This window comes from Callithrix jacchus, chromosome 2, assembly GCF_049354715.1.
Source record: "Callithrix jacchus isolate 240 chromosome 2, calJac240_pri, whole genome shotgun sequence".
NCBI classification, from domain to species: domain Eukaryota; kingdom Metazoa; phylum Chordata; class Mammalia; order Primates; family Cebidae; genus Callithrix; species Callithrix jacchus.
In genome coordinates, this window is record NC_133503.1 from 142,549,791 (window position 1) to 142,575,585 (window position 25,795).

At 37.0% G+C, this 25,795-nt stretch overlaps 1 protein-coding gene across 15 annotated transcripts in view; it reads right to left on the reverse strand.

Annotated features, from left to right (window-relative positions):
* Positions 1 to 25,795, reverse strand: part of MAST4 (microtubule associated serine/threonine kinase family member 4) — a 581,015-nt gene that overhangs the window by 233,782 nt on the left and 321,438 nt on the right. The window contains exon 4 of one of the 15 annotated variants that reach the window (XM_078365416.1): positions 1 to 25,756. This exon is cut by the window's left edge and continues 15,057 nt beyond it. The exons of the other annotated variants lie outside the window; for them this stretch is intronic. The gene's annotated coding sequence lies outside the window, so the exon portion shown is untranslated. The remainder of the gene's footprint in view (positions 25,757 to 25,795) is intronic. 15 annotated transcript variants of the gene reach the window in all.

Sequence of the window (25,795 nt, forward strand, 5' to 3'; positions counted from 1 at the left end):
CTTCTGTAAAGAAAGTCTTATTTAGAAAGAAGTTCTAGTGCCTTCTATTATGCTAATACAGAGTTTCAATTTAAAGCCAAGTAACTACCAATTTAATAACATTTTTAATTTCATTCTCATAATGGAAAGGAAGGGTATCACCTAAAGATGGCTTTGAAGATTTTTATTTTAGAAGTACTCAGAACCACCACCAAAGGTAGAAGATAATGACCTTTGAAGCAACTTTAAAAACCCATTTGTTTATCACATAAGGCAATTCACAACCAACTTTCCGTACTGGTGGAAAATTAAACACATCATTTTAGAAACAGATGCAACACAACTCACGTGGCCATGCAGAAAGCAAATAGCTGCACCAATGATATTCAGAAGGAAACAGAAATTGTAAGCTATTTTTTGAAAATAACAAAATCAGAAAATACCCTCAAAATGTTTTAAAACTAGAAATTTTTAAACATCAACTCTAACAAATCAATAGAGCAAAGAATGGGAAGAGGATTACGTGTACTTTAAGAAGTCTCAACCTCCATGTCAAACACAAGATTAATACTATAAGAATGCTTGAGATTCTTTAAAAACTGAAATTGACTCATCAGAGACCAGTGAATATAAAACACACCTTTGCTACTGCGTAATGATTTTGAAATTTCTGTTATTTATCATGCTCTAACTTTGATTGTTTGGGGAAAAAAATGGCATGTTCATTAAGCGTAGCCTCAAAACATTTCAGAATGCTACCATAGGGAAAAGATAGCACGTTTTTTTCTCTAAGCACACATTTCCCAGCACTGTAATTGATATCTTAGTGTTTCAGAAGAGATAATAAAATTATTCAAATAATTACTAAAAAGTTTAAGGTACTATTAGTAATAACTTTTGCTTAAACACAAAACTTGGAGAAATGCATTCACCAAGCAATTCCATTAAACAAATGAGTCTCTTGACATCTGCTACTATCTTAATTTTATATAACTATATTTCAACTGTATGCTATAGAGTACATGAGATAATGACAACAAGAGCTATTTAGGCTCCTGAAACTTCCCTGCATGCCATGCTTGCTTTTAAAAAAAAATTAACAACTTTCTAAAATGGGGAAGCACCTTTAAACACAATGTGAACATGCATTTTTACTAGGACTACTAACCATAGCTTCCATTTATAAACGGTTGCTCTGGGCTAGCACTCAACGTGCATTTTCACTTTTAATTGAGTGAGATACATACTATCATCAACCTCATTTCATTGGTAAGAAAATTAAGACATAGAAAGGTTAACTCTTCTAAGGTTAAGTGGGGTGATAAGAGGAGAATTGAGATGGCCAGTGCTAGATGAGGTGGTTGAATGTTTGTGTTTCACCAAAACCCTAACCTCCAATATGATGGCATTTGGAAGGGGAAAGTGATTAGGATATGCAGCAGGACCCTCATAAATGGCATCAGTACCTTATGAAAGAGGCCCCAGAGAGCTGCCACACCCCTTTCTGCAGCCATATGAAGAAGACACAGCAAGAAGATGGCCATCTATGAATAGGAAAGAGGCCCTGACCAGAATCTTCCAGCACCTTGATCTTGGACTTCTCAGTCAACAGAAAGTGAGAAATAAGTTTCTGTTTATAAGCCACCCAGCTTATATATTTTGCTATAGTTGCCTGAAAGGACTAAGAAAGCCAGCTTCCAAAGATGAAAGAAGTAATCCTTATGTTATACTATCATTCATGACATGACTACCTTTATTCCAACACTGGAAGCATGATGCTGATCATGGCTACTTTATCATGACAGGAAGAAATCAATAAACATTTTTTGTACACATATATGCCAATATTCAAACAGTTTCAGATCTGCAAGGGCACAACATGCTCACTCTCTCTCACTTTCACCCACATTATCATACCAATATCAACAGAGTGATATTTCACACTGCATGACAGCCATTAACTATTTAATTATAGCTAAATGACTTTTTAATTTACAAGTCAGACAATGGTTATATTAATTAATTTTTAAGCATTAAGTCACCTGACATAATTAATTCAAGACCAAAAAAGTGGTCTTGAAGAAACCTAACTGGGAGTACTCAACAGCTTTTGTCAACAAGCTAAATTACCACAGGTAACTATAAGATACATGCACATACCAACATGTATGACAGTCTGGAATATAGAACATAATGTCTACATGCTTATCAATGTTGTTTAGAATATGCTGTGAAAGCTAATCTTTTATTATCTAATATAGTCTTCCAGTATAATTTTCAGAAAAGACATACCGATTTTTATTGTGCTTTGCAGAAAATTGCTTTTTTTTTTTTTTTTTTTAAACAAACTTAAGGTGTGTGGCAACCTAGCACAGAGCAAATCTATCAGGACCATCTTTCCAAAAGTATGTGCTCCCTTCCTGCCTCTAAGCCACATTTTGGTAATTCTTCCAATATTTCTAATGCTTTCATTATTATTATATCTTTTATGGTGATCTATGATCAATGATCTTTGATGTTACTATTATCACCATTTTGGGGCACCACAAACCGTGTCTGTATAAGACAATGAACTTAATTGATAATTGCTGTATGTGTTTTGACTGTTTGATCAATTAGCCGTTCCCCCATCTCTTTCCTTCTCCATGGGCATCTCTGTTTCCTGAGACATGACATCAAATTTGGCCAATTATCAACCCCACAATGGCTTCTAAGCATTCAAGTAAAAAATGGAAGAGATACACATCTCTCATTTTCAATCAAAAGTTAAAAATGATTATGTTTCATGAGGAAGGCATGTCAAAAGCCAAGATAGATAGAAGGCTGGACCTTCTGCACCAAACAGGTAGCCACGTTGCAAATGCAAAGGAAAAGTTCTTGAAGGAAATTAAAGGTGCTACTCCAGTGACCACACAAACGGTAAGAAAGCAAAACAGCCTTCTTGCTGATACAAAGAAAGTTTTTGTGGTCTGAACAGAGGATTATATCAGCTACAACATTTCCTTAGGTCAAAGCTTAATCTAGAGCAAAGCTTAACTCTCTTCAATTCTATGGGAGCCAAGAAGGGCGAGGAAGCTGCAGAAGATGGAAACTAGCATAGGTTTTAGGAAAGAAGTCCATACCATAAAAGTGCAAGGGGAAGCAGCAAGTGCTGATGTAGAAGCTGCAGCAAGTTACCCAGAAGATCTAGCTACCCTAAATAACAGATTACCAATGCAGACAATACGGCCTTCTGGGACTTTCATAGCTAAAGAGGATAAGTCAACGCATGACTTCAAAGCTTCAAGGGACGGCTTGACTCACTCTTTCGGAACAAATGCAGCTGGTGACTTTAAGTTGAAGCCAATGCTCATTTATCATTCTGAAAATCCCAAGGCCCTTCAGAATGATGGTAAATCTGCTCTACCTGTGCTCTATAAATAGAGCAGCAAAGCCTAAATGACAGCACATCTGTTCACAGCACAGTTTATGAAGTGTTTTAGGCTCACTGTTGAGACCTAGTGCTCAGAGAAAAAGATTCCTCTCAAGGTATTACTGCTCTTTGGCAATGCACCTTGTCACCCAAGAGCTCTGGTGAAGATGTACAAAGAGATTAATGTTGTTTCCATGCCTGCTAACAAAACATCCACTCTGCAACGATGAATTAAGGAGTAATTCTGACTTCCAAGTTGTGTTATTTAAGGAATATTTTTCTTAAGGCTATGGCAGCCATAATGATTCCTCTAATGGAACTGGGCAAAGTACATTAAAAACCTTCTAAAAAGGTCATAAAAAGAGGTCAAAATAGCAACCTTAATAGAAGGGTGGAAGAAGTTGATTCCGACTCTAACAGATGACTGGGAGGGTTTCAAGACTTCAGTGGAAAAAAGAACTGCAGATGTAGTGGAAATAGAAAATTAGGTATAGAAATGGAACCTGAAGATGTGACTGAATTGTTATAATCTCATGATAAAACTTGAATGGATGCAGAGTGGCTTCTTATGGATGAGAAAGAAAGTGATTTCTTGAGGTAGAATTTACTTCTAATGAAGATGCTGTGAACATTGTTGAAATAAAACCAAAGGATTTAGAATATTACGTAAACTTAGTTGATAAAGCAATAGCAGTATTGAAAAGACTGACTCCAATTTTAAAAGAATTTCTACTGTGGACAAAATGCTATCAAACAGCATTGACCCCTACAGATAATCTTCTGTGAAAGGAAGAGTCCATTGGTGTGGCAACGTCATTGTTAAATTATTTCAATAAATTGCCACAGTCACCCCAACCTTCAGTAACCGCCAGCCTGATGAATCAACAGCCATCAACATCAAGGCAAGACCCTCCACCAGCAAAGAGATTATGACTTGCTAAAGGCTCAGAGGGTCTTATTTTTTTTTTTTTTACCAATAAAGTATTTTAAAATTAAAATATGTGTATAGATAATATATACTTATGAGACAGGGTCTTGCTCTGTTGCTTAGACTGGAGTGTATGAGCATGATCATAACTCACTGCAGCCTGGTACTCCTAGGCTCCAGCTATCCTCCTGCCTGAGCCTACTGGGTAGCTGAGACTACAGGTATGTGCCACCACAGCCTAGCTAATGGACACTGTTTTTATAGATAGAATGCTACTGCACACTTAATAAACTACAGTAGAGCATACACATAACTTTTATATGCACTGGGAAATTAAAAAAAAAAAGTTGTGTGCTGCTTTATTATAATGTTCATTTTATTGTAGTCACTTTACTGCAGTGGTCTGGGGGAAATAAAAACCCTAGCAATATCTCTGAGGTATCCTGTATACAAATAAATCCAGATTTATTTGTTGTAAAATAAAACAGTATATTAATCACAAATGTTTTATGTGTAGATCTAGAAAATTTATCTGTAACAGAAATGACAAAAGGTTATTATCTCAGAAAAAAATTACAAATTGATACAAATGACCCCAGAGACATAATGGCAAATATATGAATTGATATTTCTCAGAAAAGAACACCTAACTAGCAAAATACAATAAAAAGGTAAAATGTTGTTAGTGAGAGAAATGTGAATTAACAATGGGATATCACTTCAAACAGAAATTGGCAAAATATAAACTATGTTAAAATACATATTTTTAGCAAGGATATGGGAAAAGATGGTACATCGCAAACAGATTGCAAGTGGAATACATTTATATATTATTTCCTCTCTAGTTCGGTTTGGTCCAGACAGGTTGTTTTCTATTAACCTGTCTTCCAGTTTACTAATCCTGCCTTCTATTGTGTTTAATCAACTTATTAATATAAGTTAACAGTAATCATGTCATTTTTAAGTCATAATGTTGTAACTCCAATGTCTAACATATGTTCTAACTCCAATCTATGGAACAAAATTGCAACTGTACATTATGTGGTCTTTCTACTCTCTTTTGGTCACATGTTCTTGTCTTTTAGAATATCTGTAACTTTTAATTATCAGGTATTGTACTAAAAAACTGAAAAGGCTCTAAATCAGTGTTCCCCAACCTTTATTTTTCACTATTATCCCCATAAAGAACTTTTTAGGCTTTTTGTTATTAATTTCCCCCAACCTGCCAGTTGTATCAGTTTATATGTTGTAGGTTTTTGAAGGTCCACAAATCACTGTAACATTTAATATTTGTTTCACATCAGAAGAAGCAATCTTGTGCCTACTGAGAATACATGTTCTAAAGGATGCTATTTTCTATAAGAGTGTGTTACTCTTCCTCATATAGGCAGATAGAGAATTAATCACCTTAGTGCAACCATGGCTGAGCAGTCTAGGCTGGTTACGGTTTAGGTGTAATTTGGTATATCTCGGATTCGACCCCACTCCCAGGGTGAAGGTTCTCCTAGGTTTTCAACAGATAGCCTGGTTGGCCTTTGCCCAACTCCTCCTTAAACTCACGAATATAACACAATCATTACCACTGTTAAGCCAATTAGACAGTATCCTTCTGTTTAAAAGATGTAAATCCATTAAATTCAGGCAATTTTTTCTTACCTTGAAGCCATTTTCTCTTTCTCGATAGCAAGAAGCTGTCACTTAAATATGAACAAGGCACTAGGTGACAAAATTACCACATAACTAAAAACAAATTTTAAGTAATATGGCATTTTAAATTTTAATATTTCTTATACTAGAGAGCATATTTTACAGTAACAGTCTAGATTTATCTTAATAAGGCATTAAAAGCATTATAAGAAAAAATCATCTACCATAATCATTATGTAATAATGATTTGGAATAACATTCAATGTAATATGAAAGTTCAAAAATAGGTAAAAATATTGAGAAAGAAGAAAAATTATCATTATTTGTACATAATTTTATATCTAGAAAGTCAAACAGACTCAATTGAAAAACTACTGGAATTAATATAAATATAAAAGTTAAATGCCCTGAATAGATTCCAAGAAATACATAAAATTCCAGTTTTTCTACCAATGACAAAAAGAAAAGGTGATATAAAAGAAGAAACTATTAACACAGAAACAAAACTAAAATAAAAATGCCCTCAAGGTATAATCATAATAAAAATATGGGTTAACTACAAGGAAAACAAAAACTTTAGAGAGAGAAACTAATACCAGTGTCATTAGACTGAATATAAAAAATGTTCATAGAAGAAAAATGAGATGCCACCAGAAGATACTTTCTCCTAAATGAAATGCATAGTTTTAATATATGCCTTAGGGAAATTCAGCATGGAGGGAAAACCTCAACCATGATTCTAATACTTATTTAGAAAAAAGAAAAAAAAAAAAACAAAAAACGAATAGTTGAAGAAAATGAGATGAACATACCACATAAAAACCTGTAAAAGGGGCCGGGCATGGTGGCTCAAGCCTGTAATCCCAGCACTTTGGGAGGCCGAGGCGGGTGGATCACGAGGTCAAGAGATCAAGACCATCCTGGTCGACATGGTGAAACCCCGTCTCTACTAAAAATACAAAAAAATTAGCTGGGCATGGTGGTGCATGCCTATAATCCCAGCTACTCGGGAGGCTGAGGCAGGAGAATTGCCTGAACCCAGGAGGCAGAGGTTGCGGTGAGCCAAGATCATGCCATTGCACTCCAGCCTGGGTAACAAGAGCGAAACTCTGTCTCAAAAAAAAAAAAAAAAAAAAACCTGTAAAAGAAGAGCAAATACAAAAACAGATGCCTACCCTTGTTAAAAATAGTATAGTGATAGCTGAAGAAAATACAGATAACAAAACCAGAAAGAATACATATTAAATATAATGAGACATAACAAATCAGTGAGGAGAGGAGGATTACTAACTGACTGGACAGAAAGTGGTTAGCAAAAGGGGAAGAAAATGTTATTCTACTATGCACCAAAATAAATGCCCAATCCATTAGACCACTAACATTTGTTCCATGACCACTAGGTGCCATATACTTAAAAGTACTAGAGATTCAAAGGTAGGAAGACAGTCTGGTAGTGCAATAAATGAAGCAGTACATATGAAGCTGCACTGAGGTATCCCTTAGCCCTTCTGGTCAGAGGAATTTTGTTCTCCTAATTTGAGTGAGTACTTATGAAGTTCAAAAGGGGCCATGTCTGTCCTGTTCACTGTACCTCCCCAATATTTTTCACGCCTAAATGTACCATAAGTGTTTTAAAATAATATGAGTGCCTCTCTCACTGTGTTTCCCATGGCAAAAGCCTGGATTCTTGTCCTTTCACCTCCATTGAGTGAAAGCTTACTGGAATTTGTCCTTTGCAGAGTGAATAGAGAGAAAGAAAGCAGTGGGAGACTTAGTTAAAGCCACACTGTAGTGAGGAGGAGAGAGGGGATCCAGAAGAAAGGGCTGAGTAATTAAGAAGTGGGTACAAGAGCTTCTGAGTAACACAGAAGATACTGCTAATGATAAAGAGCATATAAGCGAGGTCCCAGACATCAGTCTTAGGATTTTCTAAAAGCAAGGGTTTGGGCCACATAAGGAGCCCAGCACTGAAGGTTATCTAAGAAAAAGACGATGCTGGGAAAATAAATTTTAAAAAGACATTTTCATTGCTTTATAATTTGAAGACATTTTTGTTGTTATTTAACAAACCCACAGAAAGGTTAACATTAATCAGGAACTGTTTAAGGTACATTTAAAAATATCACTTTATTTAATCTTTGTAATAACACATGATAAGCATGCCAATATGACTATCTCCATTGTACGCGTGAAGACAGTAAGGACCAGAGATGTTACATAACTTGTAAAAGATCATTCAGCTATTACATGGCAAAGCCAGGAATTAGACTGTTATAAATATGTTCTCACTGATACAGTCCATTTGAAACACTTGACCCTGCCCCACGCAAAATCACACTTTCTCGTTTTGAAACAAGAATAACAAAAAGACAAGAAAATAGGGAATAGTCTAAGGAATGATAAAGACTGGAGTTTGGATCCTCTGTCAGTTACTAGCTTTGAGACCCTGGGCAGGTTAAATAATCATTCTGGGCCTTGGTATTCACATCAGTTCAATGGAGGTAACACAACCTAACCTTAGAACTAAAGACTAGGGGCAGGGGAAGTGTCTATGGAGAAGCATCTGACAACCGAGGAGCACAAAGCTAGAACAGTAGCGGCAAATGTAGCTACAACTGCTTTGGCATTAAGTGGCACACTAGGTACTGAGCTGACTAAGCTTCCCTTAGAGTTTCCCAGAACAGAAAGGGAAGAAAGGACAGATTAGAACGATGGCTGAGGAAATTTAAAAGAGGGATAACCAGGCTGGAAAAGGGCAGATTTGGAGGGTAGTCATGAGTTTGCAAGGTTCCAATATAATTGGCCTCCACAGGTACCCTAGCAGATGGTAATTCCTGTCATAAACAAGCTAATGGTAATACACCACCTTCTATGCTAAAAACATCGTACCACAGAGTATCAAAATCTAATGACTAACTGCGAGTTGAGAAATGGGGAATGCCTGTCTCAGACCTTTACTTCTCTTCTCTGCATGTGAAATGAATTTGAAGAGTCGTTACTGGGAATATTCTTCTTGTAGTACTGGTAGTGGTATTAGGAGTCAGCAAATATCCACTTGCGCCAAGCGTAATTCAAGGACTGTGAAAAGCACATTTGATATACTCTGGCACAAAATCCCTAGAATGGTCCTATTTCCACCATCCTACTTTAGCAGAGGCAAAGTCATACAGCTACAAAGTGGCAGAATTAGATTGGAAGGCAGCCTCACCTCCTGAAAAAATGCTGTGGAGATGATCATAACTATAGTAGTTATTGCTTTCAAATGCATATGTCTTTGGGAAACATATTTACAGAAATTATAGAATCATCCAATAAAGGGTCCCATGTTACCACTGACGGCAGAGACCTATTTACTCATCAGAGCTTGCGGTTTGCCAACATTCTCTGTCATCCTACCCTTTGAATTCCTCCTTTGCTGCCAGGTTAGTTTACCTGTAGCAGATAAGACTGCTTAACCAAGGCTGGGTTTAGAAAAGGAAACAGCAAAAGCCAAATAACAAAAACTGCAAAGCTTAGGTTCAGGCAGTTAATTCACTAAAAGTAATTTGCACCAATTTTTACTCATAGTATATTCGATGTCAGTTTTATTCGAACTGTAATCTGAAAAAAATTTTTCAGGGATATATGAATACTTACTACATTAAAAAAATTATGTTGCCATGTCATTAACAGTCTTACAAAATAGGAAATGTATAATTACTATCCTCTAATTTCATACAGCTCCATGATTTCAGTGTCATATTTCATAAGAACTAATAATCAAGTTGGCTAAGTATTACTGCTTCAATTTCCCTGAGCTAATGAGAAAAGATCAGAGGTCTAATACACAAATGAAGTGAGGACCAAATGATATTAAGGAGTATTGTGGAATCGTCACTAAGGGCTTTGTATCAGAAAAGTTACAGGAGAATTGAGATTACTTATGATAAACATAACAATTCAAAAATATAAAATAAAATAAAGAAAGCCTCTGCCAGAGCAGTCAATAGTATATTCACATTGTAAAGGGTGATTTACTTTCAGCAAAGTATCATCATTAATATGCAATATTAAATTCATATTGTTACTTTACATGCTACCTTTTTGCAATTATGTTGTGTTTTAAATTGTTTTAGCAGAAAAACTGTTAAATACACAAGTTATACCTGACTTTTTTCTTTGTAAACAAAGTAGCATTAAAGCCAGGTGTGGTGGCTCATGCCTGTAATCCTAGCTACTCAGAAGGCTGAGGTGGGAGGACCACTTGAAGCCAGGAGTTTGAGAACAGCCTGGGCAAAATAGACTCATCTCAAAAAAATAAATAAAGCAATAAGGTATCATTAAAATAAAACCAATTTAAGTCAATATTGTGGGTACAGATTTTTTTCTTTTAAATGACCTTCATACATTATTTAAATTTGAAGAACACCTTTAAATATAAAGACAAACTACTACCAGTTGGTTTTGGAAGCATCGAACTCAGCAATCTCTACATGCAGCCACTTTGCCATTAGGTATTCCATAATGAACGAGTGTCAGGCAGATCATGGTACCACAAGAAGCTTCAGATTTAGGTAGAGGAAGAAGTTCCATGAGAAAGCAAAAAAATTTCTTTACTTTCAGGAGTCAAGGAGACTTTTGAGACTCAGAGGAAAGCTGTAGAAAAGACATGCACACGTTTACATACAATTTCAGGGAATTCATAGACTCCTGAAAACTATCCACTAATTCCAGGATGAGAATGCCCAAACAAGAGCAAATAAGAATAGCTTGTAAGAGGTGCATTATTTAATAAGGAGAAATAAGATGATGGCATGCAATCAAGACAAAAATAAGTTGGAACCCAAAATAATTTTTTCCACAGCAGTAAAAGAATGTGGAACAATTATTAATAGATTTTGCTGATGAAAGCTTAAACACACATATCTACAATTCCAGATCTCACAATCTCACTTCCAGTGAGTCAAATTACGAAAATAGTTCATCATCACTGAAATATTTACTAGAGATTTTTCCACATAAAAGGGACATATAAATGCAATGAAGGCATAGGGAGCTTACCAGAACTCTAAGTTATTAGCTTACTTCAATGAAAGAGATATGAATAGAATCTTTGGAGAATTAAATGTATTAATTAATAATAAACTTGAGATATGCAAAAGTCAGTCATATCAGGTATTGAAGAGGCAAAAAATCTCTGGCTTCCTAATGTGTATGGGTTTCAAAATATGATTCGTATTTAGGTGAGAATTAAAGGACATAACTATGAGGAGATTAGAAATAATTATGAAAAGCTGACCAGGTGCGGTGGCTCACGCCTGTCATCCCAGCACTTTGGGAGGCTGAGATGGACAGATCATGAGGTCAGGAGTTCGAGACCAGCCTGACCAACATGGTGAAACCCTGTCTCTACTAAAAATGCAAAAATCAGCCGTGTGTGGTGGCAAGTGCCTGTTATTCCAGCTACTCAGGAGGCCTAGGCAGGATAATCGCTTGAACCCAGGAAGCGGAGGTTGCAGTGAGCCAAGATCATGGCACTGCACTCCAGCCTGAGCAACAGAGCGAGACTCCATCTCAAAAACAAACAAACAAAAAAGAAATAATTATGAATATCTATGTTTACTAGATGCCAAAGAACCACTAAATAATATTTTGAAATCCTCAACACGATGTTTGGTTGAGACTTATTTTCAACAAGTGCAGACTTTAGATGGATAAAAGGATTTAGTTGCTAAATTTCATGGTTTGTCAGAGAAAATATCAAGTTTCACTCTATCAAAGACTAATAGAAAAGTAATAACAAAAACTGTGCCAATTATTTACATAGCTTAAGTAGACATCAAAGATTGCAGACATGCTCTGAGGAACAGAACTAATCATCAACCCCATGACCCACGCATAACTAATTACCAATCTCAATATGGAGAAAAGTTTCATCACCTATTCAGTCTATACTGTAGCTTTCAGATTAAGGTTTCATCATTTCTGGCCTTAAATAAGAATCAGCCATGCAAGGAATTTAATTCAAAGCATAAGCACAATTTCAACATGCATTTATCTCATACCTTTTTTTCTCTACTTTTCCCTTTTTCGTGAGAAAATAAACTGTTATTTCCTGAAATATGCCTTGAGATCTCAGTCACCTCTACTTCCAAAATCACGTTATCCAGCTAAAATAAATTAATGAAACTGAAGTCTTCTACGGAAAAACCATCTTATGAATTTACTGTTTGAGGAAGTAAACTAGAAGATAAAAGAAGACATTCATTTCTAGGACTGAAGCCCTCTCTCCATGCCCAAGAATTCCCAATGAAAAGGCCAATCTCATATAAACTGATAACGTTTTGGCATGTTTCTGATAATGGTGACAGACCTGATGAAGACTTTTTACCTACTCATCTCCAAAAGCCTCTCAAATAATTCAAATTGCAGTTTGACAAACAGATTATCTATAAAAACCTCTCATTAGTTAAGATTTTTATGTACAGCAATTCAGAAGGGATAGTTTCATTAAAGGAAGAAATCAATGTGATATTTCTTATCAGCTAGGCTATTCAAGACATACTCCCTCTACCACTCCTCCCACCCCTGAAAAAACAAAACTGGATACTAACTATAATTCCCTGAAGATAACATGGTTTCATGCCTCCTTCCATGTACTTTTAAAGGTTTGGTAAGACCATACTACAGAATCACCAGGAGTTAGCATTCTCATTCTGGCCGTAATTTCAGTGGGAAACTATTATAGTTCTGCATTGGGGAAACTGGAGGCTATATCCTCCCTACTTTTTAAAATACAGTGCACTAATATATACATGCCTTTCAGGCAGCAATGCTATCTTCAATATTAGGTAAATATTTTTTGTGATGGGGCCAAGTACTGAATGAATAAAGAAAACACCATTTCCACACTTTCTAGATAGCCACGGAACAACCAGAAATCAATAAATGAAATCCAACATAACGTCTAGCTCAATCTTGTTTCATCAGCAAGTGACAACTATCATAACTTCATTAGAAATACATTAAGAAAACTGCAGAGTTGGCTCAGCTCCTTTCATCAACCTCATTGCAACATCACTCCCTCCCCCCAAAAAAAAAGATATAGGGAGGAAGAGATTTCCACAAACCCAGCACAGAAATTCCACCCGCAACAAAGAATTAGGTTCCTGATAAGCACCAAGAAAAGTTGAACTCACAACTGGAAACATTAATAGCTGGAGGGAAAAAAACAGTAACAAAAAAATAGGAGTTGTGATTAAAAATAAACCTTTAAAAACCCTTGCAAATGTCTGAAACCCCATAAAAATAAAGATAAACATATTCAGTGAGAAAATATATCATTTTATATACTCAGGTAAGTATAAATGGATAGCATGAACTGCCTTCTAAGTTCCCCAAGCAGTAGATATTACTTAGGGTCTCATATCATTGTGACTTTAAAATGAGACACTTAGAAACCGGTTTGGCCTTGTTAGAGATAAAATAAGTTCTCAGAAGCCGTATTTCCCTGAAATCTGGTCCTCCATGAAAATCTTCACCTCTGAGGGTTGGCTATAAATCCAAAGATGCAGAGAAGCATGAATAATTCAAGATAGATAAAGAAACTTTACAGTAACCTTTATTTATCCTACACAAATGGAAGGGGAGTGAATACCTTCCATAAGATCAAGTACACAAGCTCAGTTCTGCCACAAGAATTCCATCCATCTGCTTCTCCTTCCTCAAAGGTTCAGCATTATTATTTCCTCTCAATCCACAATACTCTAACAGAGAATCATTCAGTTGCTGAAAGACAGTGAATCCAGATGGAATGGTATAAAGGCAACTCTCTGCTTTCCTGCTTCATACATTCCTGAAAACATGTCAAAGGGTCAAATACATATTATCAGGGAAGTTTTTATTCCTTGAGACATAAAAAATTTCAAACTTCCTAATTCTTCCTCATACACTCCTCAATGATATACTTCCGGCCTGTTCACATCCTCTTTGTTCTTCTCAATCACAATCATATACACACACCACTGGCTCAAATACAATGAATGCCTATTGAAGCTAAAGATTAGACCTTTTTGGAAAGCCAAATTTCCCTGTGGTGTCAGCTGCATTTAGTGTATGGGAACTACACTTCTTACTGGATAATCAGCACATGCTTCTGTTTTCTATTCGCCTTTCTGAAACAACAGTAAAAAGCAATGAAGTACTCAAAACAGTGTTTTACTGCCAAGATGCTGCTACTGGAACTCGATGTGAGCTAGCAGAAAATGGTAACGGCCAAAACCCTCTATGGTATTAGGAAGTGAAATTTTATGAAATAAAGGAGCAGCTAAGGGGGGCACAGTTTCAATCTTCTCTTCCTGCTTACATTAAAAATGCCTGGGGGAAAAGATACCATGCATATAGGAGACCCACTGTTCTTTAGGTCTTGGAAAGTAACTCTCTTCATTCCACTTGGCTGGCTTTTGTTTTTGAACATACTATATCCTCTACAGAATAGTGATTGGGGTTCCTATGGAAAGGATCTCTGTATGGGTTAGAATTAGCTGCGGCTGCAGATAACTAGAGAGCCAAATAAGTGATTAAGCAAAATAGTTTATTGCTTCATTAGGTAAAAGAAGTTTAGAAGCAGGGGTGGTTTGTTAGCTACCAAATCATCAGACTCAAGCCACTTCTACCTTTCAGTTCCATCATCTTTAGCACGAAGAGTCTATCTTCATGTTTATTTCATGGACCAGTACGGCTGCTGGAGCTCTGGCCAACACAAATTCATTCCAGATAGAAAGGAGAAAGGAAAAAAAGATCCCCACCAGCTGTCCACCCTTGAACGTAATTCCCTCTGCTTACATCTCATCAGCCAGAATGTAGTACAGCTGTGAGAGAGGGAGGCTGACAGGTATATTCCTTCAGCTTTTAAAACATTACCCCCCTGACAAAAAGCAGAGTTTTCTCATTAAGGCAAAGGGGAAGTACAGTGTGATGGTTACTTTAAGGTGTCAACTTGACTGGATTAAGAAAAATCTGGGCCGGGCACAGTGGCTCACACCTATAATCCCAGCACTTTGGGAGGCCGAGGTGGGTGGATCATGAGGTCAAGAGATCGAGACCATCCTGGTCAACACGGTGAAACCCCCGTCTCTACTAAAAATATAAAAATTAGCTGGGCATGGTGATGCGCGCCTGTAGTCCCAGCTACTTGGGAGGCTGAGGCAGGAGAATTGTGTGAACCCAGAAGGCAGAGGTTGCGGTGAGCCGAGATCATGCCAGTGCACTCCAGCCTGGGTAACAACAGCAAAACTCCGTCTCAAAAAAAAAAAAAAAGAAAAAATCTGGAGAACATCTCAGATAAAGTATTATTTCTGAGTGTGTCTTTGAGGGTGTTTCCAGAGGAGATTGATCGGCACATGAGACCATAAACTAAGTGAAGATTTGCTCTCAATGTGGGCAGGCATCACCCAATCAGAGGGTGGCCCAGATAGAACCAAAAGGCAGAAGAAAGGTGATTTCCTCTTCATTTCCTAGAGGTGGGACATGTATCTTCTCCTGCCCTTGAACATCAGAACTCCTTTGGAATCCAGGATTAACCCTAATGGCCTCCAGGGTTCTCAGCTTCTGCCTCAGACTGATAATTACACCACTAGTTTCCCTGCTTCTGAGGCTTTCAGACTTGTATTGTGCTGAACCATGCTACTGGCATTCCAGGGTTTCTAGCTTGTAGACAGCTTGTTGTGGGACTTCTCAAACTCCATAATCATGTAAGCAAATTTCCCTAATTAATGCCTTCTTATCCATCCATCCATCCCCTCCCTATTGGTTCTCTCTGGAGAGCACAGCGAATACACACAGACCTTGGGTTAGCTGATGCTTCTCCCAGTCATCAGCCAGTTTTAATTCTGGACCTGAGCATGATCTCCTACACCTCAGGGGAATCACCATTCACCAAGGAGACACCACCCCTGAGCAGGCAATGGCCTCCTAGCACAGAAGAGCACCCTTGCCCAGAGTGTTCTTCTGTATCTTTCCAGAAGCACTCAGCATGGAAGAATAATTCAGGCTGGCGTGACCCCTAGTCCTGACCAACCCTATTTCCCCAGCTCATCTGCACAGCATACAGAGATGTGCTCTGAAGGTGCATCTGTAAATTTGAGAAATCAGCCCACATTCTTAGAGAAACAATATAAATAGTGAGGAGGTTTCCAGGTTTACTCACAAAGGCCCATTTAACAGGTAATGTAGTAGAGATGGTATCTGCCATTATTGAAAGTGGAATTGTTTGGATTTTGATAAACTAGATTTTGCCTTAATGAGGTGTGAAGAAAAGCCTGATCGAGTGTGAAAGAAACAGTAGCAAAGAGCAGCTCATACTTCTTCCTGACTTTGCACTCTGGCAAATGCATCCTTCAACTGTCCTCTCCCCAACAAGTTTGAGTTTTTCCTTTCACTGTCTATCAATGAGACTGCGGACCCCATTCTGAAGAACTTAGTAAGAAAAGAGGAGACATCCCAGAAACCACAACACGCTCAGACTGGGCCATGTCTACTGACAGGTAGAATCTGCCTTCTAGACTTGAGCAGTAAGGATGAGAATGGAGCAGTATTATCCAATGAATTCTGCCCCCTGAAAGTTGTTGAAGTCCTAACACCTGGTACCTTTGAATATGACCTTATTTGGAAATAGGATCTTTGCTGATGATCAAGGTCAGATAGAGTCATTAGGGTGAAGTGTAAATCAATATAACTGTATCCTTATAAAAAAGGGAAATTATGACACAGGGATAAACATACAGGCCAGAGAAATGTCATGGAAAGATAAAAGCAGAGATGGAGGTGATGCTTCTACAAGCCAAAGATTGCCCACAAACCACCAGAAGCTAGGAGAGAGGCATGGAACAGGTTCTTCCTCATAGTCCTCAGAAGGAATCGAGCCTGCAATATGATCTCAGATTGCTAACTTCTAGAATGTGAGATAATAAATTTCTGTTGTTCAAGCCACCTGATTTGTGATACTTTGTCACAGCAGCCCTAGCAAACTGATACACGAGGCAGATGGAACATCTTCACCCACCTTCCTGGGTCTAGCACATTGCTTCCTTTCCTCTCAAGTGTCCACATCACTGTGTGTGCCTCTCTGCCCACCCTCTGTCTCCACCAAATTACTTCTCAAGACCCTTCAGCCACTATCATTTACACACTTGGGGCTCTAGCCATGCAGACTTCACGGGTGGTTCCAGGAATATTCACTGGTTGAGAGTTAGGGGCAGGCACACGGCCCCTCCATCCTGATAGGGATCATATACTACAATGAGCAAGATAATGAGAAGTCAGGTGCTGCTAAATTGGGTACCTAAATTTAAGAGCCTGCACATGTAATATTAACACCTGGATATGTAGCTATCAAAGGCTTATGTAGAAACAGAAACCATTTGAGTGAAAGAAGAGGACAAGTAAATGATTACACATCTGAAGGTATAACCTCTCACTCCTGAGGATTCAACAAGGTTAAATATCTCAGTGTATTCTATGTGTCACTGTCTCTTAAATATAATTCTCTGTTTCCATAACATCTCTCTTTCTTTCTCTCCTGACCATCTTGCCACAGGATCTGTCTGGAAAACACTGGAAACAGAAGAGGCTAAAAAAGCTGGAGAAGAAAGCCAAACCCTTTAATGATAAAAGTGGATGGGAGGAAATCTCACTTCCATGCATATCCATTCTCCAGATTTTATTTATTTATTTTTAATTAAAAAACCTAGGAAGGGACTCATATAATGAATACCTATCTGTATATTAACTACCCAAATGGATAAAGGATACAGAAACACAGCTGAAGGCTCTGGCAACTCTCTCTGATCTCCATTCTTCTCTCTCCCCTCAGATGTAACCACTGATGTAAATTTGGTGTTTATTATTCTCTAGCATATCTTTATACTTTTAATACAAAGAAAATCCACCCAAATTGATGGTGCTCCTTAGCCACAGTCCCATCAGTTTCATTTTTTTAAAAACTCTTTCCTTTCTTTCCTTCATATAGCAAAAAAAACAAAAACCAAAACCAAAAACAAAACATACACACACACACCCAAAAAACAAAAACAAAAACAATCAAATCAATATATTCAAGCCATAGGAACAATAATGGAAAAAATACATATATTTATATTTTTGAGATGGAGTCTCTCTCTGTCACCCAGTCTAGAATGTAATTGCACAATCTCTGTTCACTGCAACCTCTGCCTCCCAGGTTCAAGCAGTTCTCCTGTCTCAGGATCCTGAATAGTTGGGACTACAGGTGCACCCTACTATGCCCGACTAATTTTTGTATTTTTAGTAGAAATGGGGTTTCACCGTATTTGTCAGGCTGGTCTTGAACTCCTGACCTCAGATGATCCACCCATCTTGGCCTCCCAAAGTGCTGGAATTACAGGCATGCCACCATGCCCAGCCAGAAAATTTTAATTTTATTCCTATCAACTGATATCTATTTTTCACCAGTATTATCTCACCATCACCACCACCACCACCACCAATAAGACTGTGATATAGGGAATTCAAGCCAGACCAATGGGAAATACTTTGCATAGATATCTATTTCTGGAACTCCTTAATTCATATCAGTAAATTGGCGCCTACATCACCTATGCTGAAATCTCTCCTTGACAAAAAAACCCAAATGGATGAGAATTAAATTATACTCCTTTATATAGAAGACTGGTAAAACATTAATTAGTAGTGAATCCATCACTCATCTGTTCTCATAAAAGACTTAAATGCAAAAAAAAAAAAAAATTGTACTAGGCTGGAAGCTCATTAAATGGAGGGCTCAACATTGACCATTATATTTGGAGCATAGCATGTTCTTATTAAAAGATAGAACAATTTAATGTAGATATTCAATAATTACTTGATCAATTAATTAAAGGGTTAGTCAATGAGAGTGTTAGGCAGTAAGGGAGACACATGATTTAAAAGTCACACAAAACAATATTCTACAAATATTTATGGAACACCTGTTACATGCTAGGCATAGTGCAGGGAACAAAACTCCTTACCCCTGGGGAGCCTCCACTCCAGCAGGACAGTATAGACAAAGTTACATTAACGATATATCCTGAGGAACTCTGGGAAATCCTCCATGATCAATATATCACTCTATAAGTCATAACTTGGCTAAGAACGGCTACAGTGCTGGTTTCAGCGGAAATCTTATTAAGCCCCAAGTGTTAAGGAAAAACAAAGAAAATCTGTTATATTCCCTAAATGAATATAGCATCTCTGTTGACTACTGGAACCTATTAAATGTGTTGTTTAGAGTGATTTTCTGCACATAAAATGTAAAAGCATTCCTGAACCTAAACAAATTATCACCAATAGCTGAAGGAAAAATGTTACCTTTTGGAATTTTATAAAATGAGTTATTGAAACTAAGGAAACGCCTCAGTACCCTAAACAACTCTACGTGACCACTAAAAAACATCCAGCACTTTGCTCTCCTGACTGCTTCTGTTTAAAGATGCAACAAATTTTGTGGGCAAGCAGAGCACTCAACTAACATAAAACCAGTCAGTTATAGAAAGTACTTCCCAGCTAGAAAGAAAACCCATGCCAAGAGTCAATAATCATCAAATAAAAATTTAGGAAAAAAGTCTAAAAGTACATAGTAAAACATTTGTCCCCACTATCCTACATAGTTAGATTATGGGTAAAAACTAACTTCTTCTCCACATTTCTATATTTTTCTACAATAGAAATATTCAGAAAAATGATTCACGCTTTATGATCTAAGAATTTTCACAGTAAAATAAAATGCTAACACTGTAACACTGAAAGTACTTACAGGAAAAATTACTTAATGCATCAAAAGACAGAAGTAGAAGCTTAGTTCTTTGCTTTGTAAACTATCTTTTCCCTAAGTGATACAATATGGGGTAATTTAAATGCTTTTTTTCCCTATCTGCATTTTCTAGTTTTTCTAAATTGGCCACCTACATGATTAATTGAAATATTATTTAAATTACTTTCTCCAAAAACCAATCAGTCCTATTAAAATATTACAAATTCTATATTTTTACTCAAAAGATAGGCCACAATAATAGGGATACACATATCCGTTTATTTTCCAAATAATTCTTGAGAATGCCTCCAGGTTAGAACTACTTCCCTCTTTGAAAAGATCCATAGAAGTTCAGAAAGGTCAAAATGTACAAACTCTTCTGAAATTGGCTATTTCAACTGAATACACAGGTGCCAGGCCCTCTGCCTTTCCTACTTTGCAAGCAGATCAGACTCAAATCTGATGAGTCAGGGAGACGAGATGGCAACAAGGAGAAAATGGAACAGCAAGGTGGCTTGGTTTTTAAAACCCTACCATATGTCATTCATTGAAGGATTAAAGGGTTTCCTGATGATGGAAAAGCAACTAAACCAGGGCCACCTAACTCTTTTACGACAGGTTTTTAAAACGCACCTTAAGATGAGCTTTTTGTTCCTTCTATCCCGAATGCCATTTCCCAATAATTGAATGATAGCTTATGAAGCCAGAGAACAATCTGTCACATCTCTGAATTCCTCTACGTACAAGGCCAAGTTTCACCAACCCCCTCTACCCCAAACAATTTGAAATATATGACTGTGTTGTGAGGTTAAGGTCAGCATTCAGGGTTACAAACACAGGCAGGCAGGATGATTTCTAGAGCAGCAGCCAAAAAGCAAGATCTCTGCAACATCAGGAGTCATTTAGACTACACTGAGAAGAAGCATGAGTTTGGTTACCCTTAGGTGTGAGACAGTGGAATTTGGGGGTTACAAGAGGATGCAGATTTAGGACCACAAAAAGCCAAGAAAGACAGAATGTGATAGCCACAACCTTAGGAAGATCCACCTATAGCCCTTAAAGCACGTCCTTCCCCAGCCAGTTGCATTATTTTGCTTTGTGGCAATTCTCCCAATGGCCAGCTAGACTTATTTTGTTCAGCCTTCCTGTTGACAGCTCCTGTGACCAACACCTGTCTCAATTGTCTTTGGCTGACCCTTGAAGATAGGAGAGTGAGATTCCCAATATTAACGTATCCCAAAAGGACAATGCTTTCTGCCAGACTCACACAGGGTATGAAAGCCTTTACCCAGAATTTCTTTTAATCAGTTATACTGCTTTTGCAGTCATTTTACAAAGCCATCTGGCTTTGCAGACATTAATACAAGGACTATGAAAAACCTCACTTTTTACTGTAACCCCACAATGGGGAGCAATCCACTTCAAAGTGTGTTGAGCTCATAGGGTTCTGCTGCCAAAATAGATCGCTCAGATTTTTCATTGTTCAGGCTTCCAAGGATCCTGGCCATCTCAGAGATAAAAGAATTCTTCTGAAAGCACCATGTAAAAAAATATTTGTTCAATCACAGTGTCCCTAACAAATGTGATCTTATGCTCCACAGCTGGACATCTGAGAAGATGAAAATGAAGGGGCCTTAACAGATACAGTGGAGACCTGGTCAGATAAATTGGAGGTTGGGGAACATGTGCCGCCCTAAATTGGAGAATGCTGAGGTGCTCTCCTTCCTGTGAATATCCTACTCATTCTTTTAAAATGTTCCACACCTCAGGATGGCATTAAGTAGAAATCCTTTGACTTTTTTTTCCACTACTGAATTCAACTACAATTATATTTAAAATATCTTTATTTCCCATTGCTTTGACAGCTTCACTTTTGAAGTTTTCTATTCACACATCTCAATAGTCCTATCTTTTTCTAAGCAATAGTAAGCTGGAAGGCAACACTAGCAGAGATAGCGTATTTTTGTGCAAATAGTTATTTCATTCATTAGAATTTTCGTCATTTTTTAGCAGAAATAATAGCAGAAAATGAATAATAGGCTGACATTTAAACATTGAGATGTATACAAGTATTGTGGGGATTCATAACTATGGACCAAATTCAATGTGTCAATTTAAAAGACAGTCTTTCAACATGACATAACCTAGAAGTTAAATGCAGCTGGCAGTACATGTCACCAACTCACAACAGGTTCCCAAAGGAAAGAGGCTGCTATTTCTCTTTAAGGCACAGAGAATAAGGGTCACTGACTACTGACCCAATGGCTTCATCCCAATAAATGGAGCAGTCTCAACTCATCTCTAAATAGCGAGAAGACCTATTAGCAGGGAAGACGAGCACTAGGTCACAATTACAGCTGATTTACAATTCCCACAGTGAGCCCGGAAACAGAGTGGATCCGTGCTCTGAAAGAACTGCATCTTCTCTTGGGATGCTATACTTTCCCACTGACAGAGCCATTTAAGATTTCAGCAATACGGAAGTCCTGCACGAGCACTGAATCTGTTGTGTCAGTAGTTTGCTACCTCCTGTGTGGAGGAGGCTTAACGTACTCTAGTGGTGGACTAAGGCAAAATACAGAGGAAGACTGGTGCCATTTCATTTTAAGACAATTTAAGGCGGTACCAAATACATGAAGGTAATATTTAATAAAGGCAGCATTTTAACAAAAAGATATTATTTAATTAGAACATTACATTAAGTTATATTTTATCTTGGCCATTTGTAGGCAAACTTTACAAGTCTTAAATTGATATTTAATGTATACAAAACATTGACCTTGATTCAGTTTTTTTTTTTTTTTTGAGATGGGGTCGCACTGTATCACACAAGCTGGAGTGCAGTGGAACAATCTAGGATTACTGCAACCTCTGCCTCCCAGGCTCAAGCTATCCTCTCACCTCAGCCTCCTGAATAGCTGGGATTACATGCGTGTGCCACCACATCCAGCTAATATTTTGAATTTTTTATTAGAGACGAGGTTTCATCATGTTGGTCAGGCTAGTCGAACTCCTGAGCTAAGTGATCCACCCATCTTGGCCTTCGAAATTGCTGAGATTACAGGCATGAGCCATCGTGCTCGGCCACAGTTTTAATTTTTAGCGGTACTATTTTTCATATTGTACAATGTCACATAAGGGTTGTAGGTTTCAGTTTGATATAGATTAAGAATGCCTCTAAATGAAGGTGGGCTCCAGTTTACCTCACCTCATTAGGACCAGGAGTGATATCCCTGGCCTTTATGGAGTACTGCTTTGAACATGAGACCTAAAATATTTTTGGAAGTATACTGTCATGTTCTGGTCAGCACAGAATACTCATTTGCTTCCTATCCTTAGGTCAGACTCAGGGGCTCTAACATAACCTTAGTTGATTCATTTAAGTCAACATATGTGATTTTTTTAATCCAATGTTGCAGTTTTAGGGCAACCCCCGACACCCCACCTTTTTCTTTAAGTCATGTGAGCATTATTTTATTATTCTAGTGCATCCCAGCTTATCACTTTGTCCCCTTTAATCATAAGTGGCTTTTTGGGCATCTTGGTCCACTGCAGCAGCTGCGGCTTTTCTGGTTTGGGAAATAATAAAGTCCACAGTCACACTGTCTGCGCACTCCAATCCTCACTCCAACCCCCAGGCTTTCCGGTTGTTTATGTCTACTTGTTTCACAAAAACAGAAAAGTTCTCTATTCCAATGTAAGCAACTCTACCTTCCAAAGTCATTAGAAATTAGAAAGCCCTCGAACAAATTAAAGGCTTAAATATATTATAAAAGAAACATTAAATGTAGTTATAAGAGAAACATATTTATAACACTTAAATGCAAGTATTATAAAAGAAACAGCTGTTAATCTTATGACACCTGTTATTGATTTTTAATGTGTTTTTAAATCTCAAATTCTACCTGTATTTTAAAACAATTTTACTTTAAAATTAACAATGTGGAATTTACAGATACACATAATTATACTTAAAATATACTCTATTTTTTAATATTTATCAACTCTGTCAATTTTGATAATGATTAAAACAAATGTAGGAAACACAATTTGAGTTGATCAAAATACAGATTTGAAAATACTGGAACAAAATATGCCTTTTATTTAGCATAGTTTGTATCATTTGTCACCTTTGACTATATCATGATTGACTCTTAGCTTCTGAGAGGTTCAACTTGTTCAAACAGCTTATAATTACCATTTCCTTTTTGCTATTTAAATTTTCACTACAGGCCAGCAGAAGTTACCTCAATTTGGTTCATCTGCCCTTAATAGCTCAACCTCCATACATCATTAAAAGCATTCTTGTTCATTAGCAAAAAGAAAAAAGAAAAAGAAACTGTTCCAAACAAAATTCTGCCTATATCAACCATGATATCCAGTTATGATAACCTTTAGTGGAGAAAAATGTAGTATAGTGGAGACCAAAACCAGGGTAAATAAAGTGTCTACTAGATGGTTTTATATAAGTACTAGAGGAGGTAACTGTTTATCACCTTCTTTTTTTTTTTTTTTTTGAGATGGAGTCTCACTCTGTCACATAGGCTAAAGTGCAGTGGCGTGATCTCGACTCACGGCAACTTCCACCTCCCGGGTTTAAGCAATTCTCCCACCTCAGTCTCATGAGTAGCTGGGATTACAAGCATGTGCCACCATTTCCAGCTAATTTTTGTATTTTTAGTAGAGACGGAGTTTCTCCATATTGGCCAGGCCTGTCACAAATGGAATCTCAACTTTTAAAACAATTTTATTTTATCTAAGTATATCATTCAGTAATAATTACAATAACAATCATTTTGCCATTATATTTTTGGCTACAGAATAAACTAATAATTTTTTTCTACTTAATCAAGTAAACATAGGCAGAACCTACATGGGATGTCCCTCTATTTCCATATGTAAAATAGAGACCTCACATTTGTGTTCATTTGTAAGTGAAAATTACCATTATTTTTAATCTCAGAGAGTTTTAGTGTTTAGCTCCAATATTTCAGAGGCGTTTAGAAAAACACAAGGTATTTTTTACTTTCGTATTATACCAGCCAATGAACGCCAAAAAGCGAAGAAGAATGTCAGTAAATACAATTAGGTGAATATCATATTAATATAGTATAAGTTAAAAATTAAGAATGGTCAAAAGCATATCAAATACTAGAAAACTTTACCCACAGTCTCAAGTGTGACAATTTCCAAAATCCATGTAATATTCAACATTAAGCTTAAAAAGAATTAAATCATAAAAGACTTCAAACTACATGGTTTATTGTGCACTTCAGTTACAGTTCTTTGTTCACATTACATTTACAAATTTCTAAGCCAATCCAGATATGGGTATACTTCATAATTTGGAACATAAACAGACATAGAAGCTAAAAACTTACATTCATTGAAAACTTTAACCCATTAAGCTTTAATGTAGTAATTACTGGATGATTGAAAAGTCATGGCTGTATCCCAATACGTGCATCTTGGCATAATTTTATAATTATCTCAGAGATAAAGTAAATCACATTTAAAGAATTAAAACTGACAGAAGTAGTAACCCTTAGTTTCTCAGTAAATATTTTTCCAATTAGTGGCATCAGATAAAGAGATCCCCATACTGAGAAATATTAACTTTTTGGTTCTATTTATTGCATAGTGTTATATTACCTTTCATTTTAAAAGCACTTGAAATAAAACTCCTTCAATTTTAAAATTTTTATTAAACCAGAATCATGTGGAAAAATAACTGGCTAAAAAGTCATGAAAGTATGAAAGTGGAGTGAAGGAGGACTTACCAGAAATTACAAGTCACTAGAAAAGCCAGCATATTCAAAACAGAAAGATTCTGGCACAGAAATAGACAGATAGGAGCAGAATAGAGCCCAGAAAGAGTTCCAAATATATATGGCATCTTTATATGTGACAAGGACAACAATTTCAATCCCACGAAAAATAAAGGATCTTGTATTAACTAGGACTTAAGTAACTGGTCATCCATCTAGAAAAAAAGAAAAGAGAATCCTACCTCATCTCATGT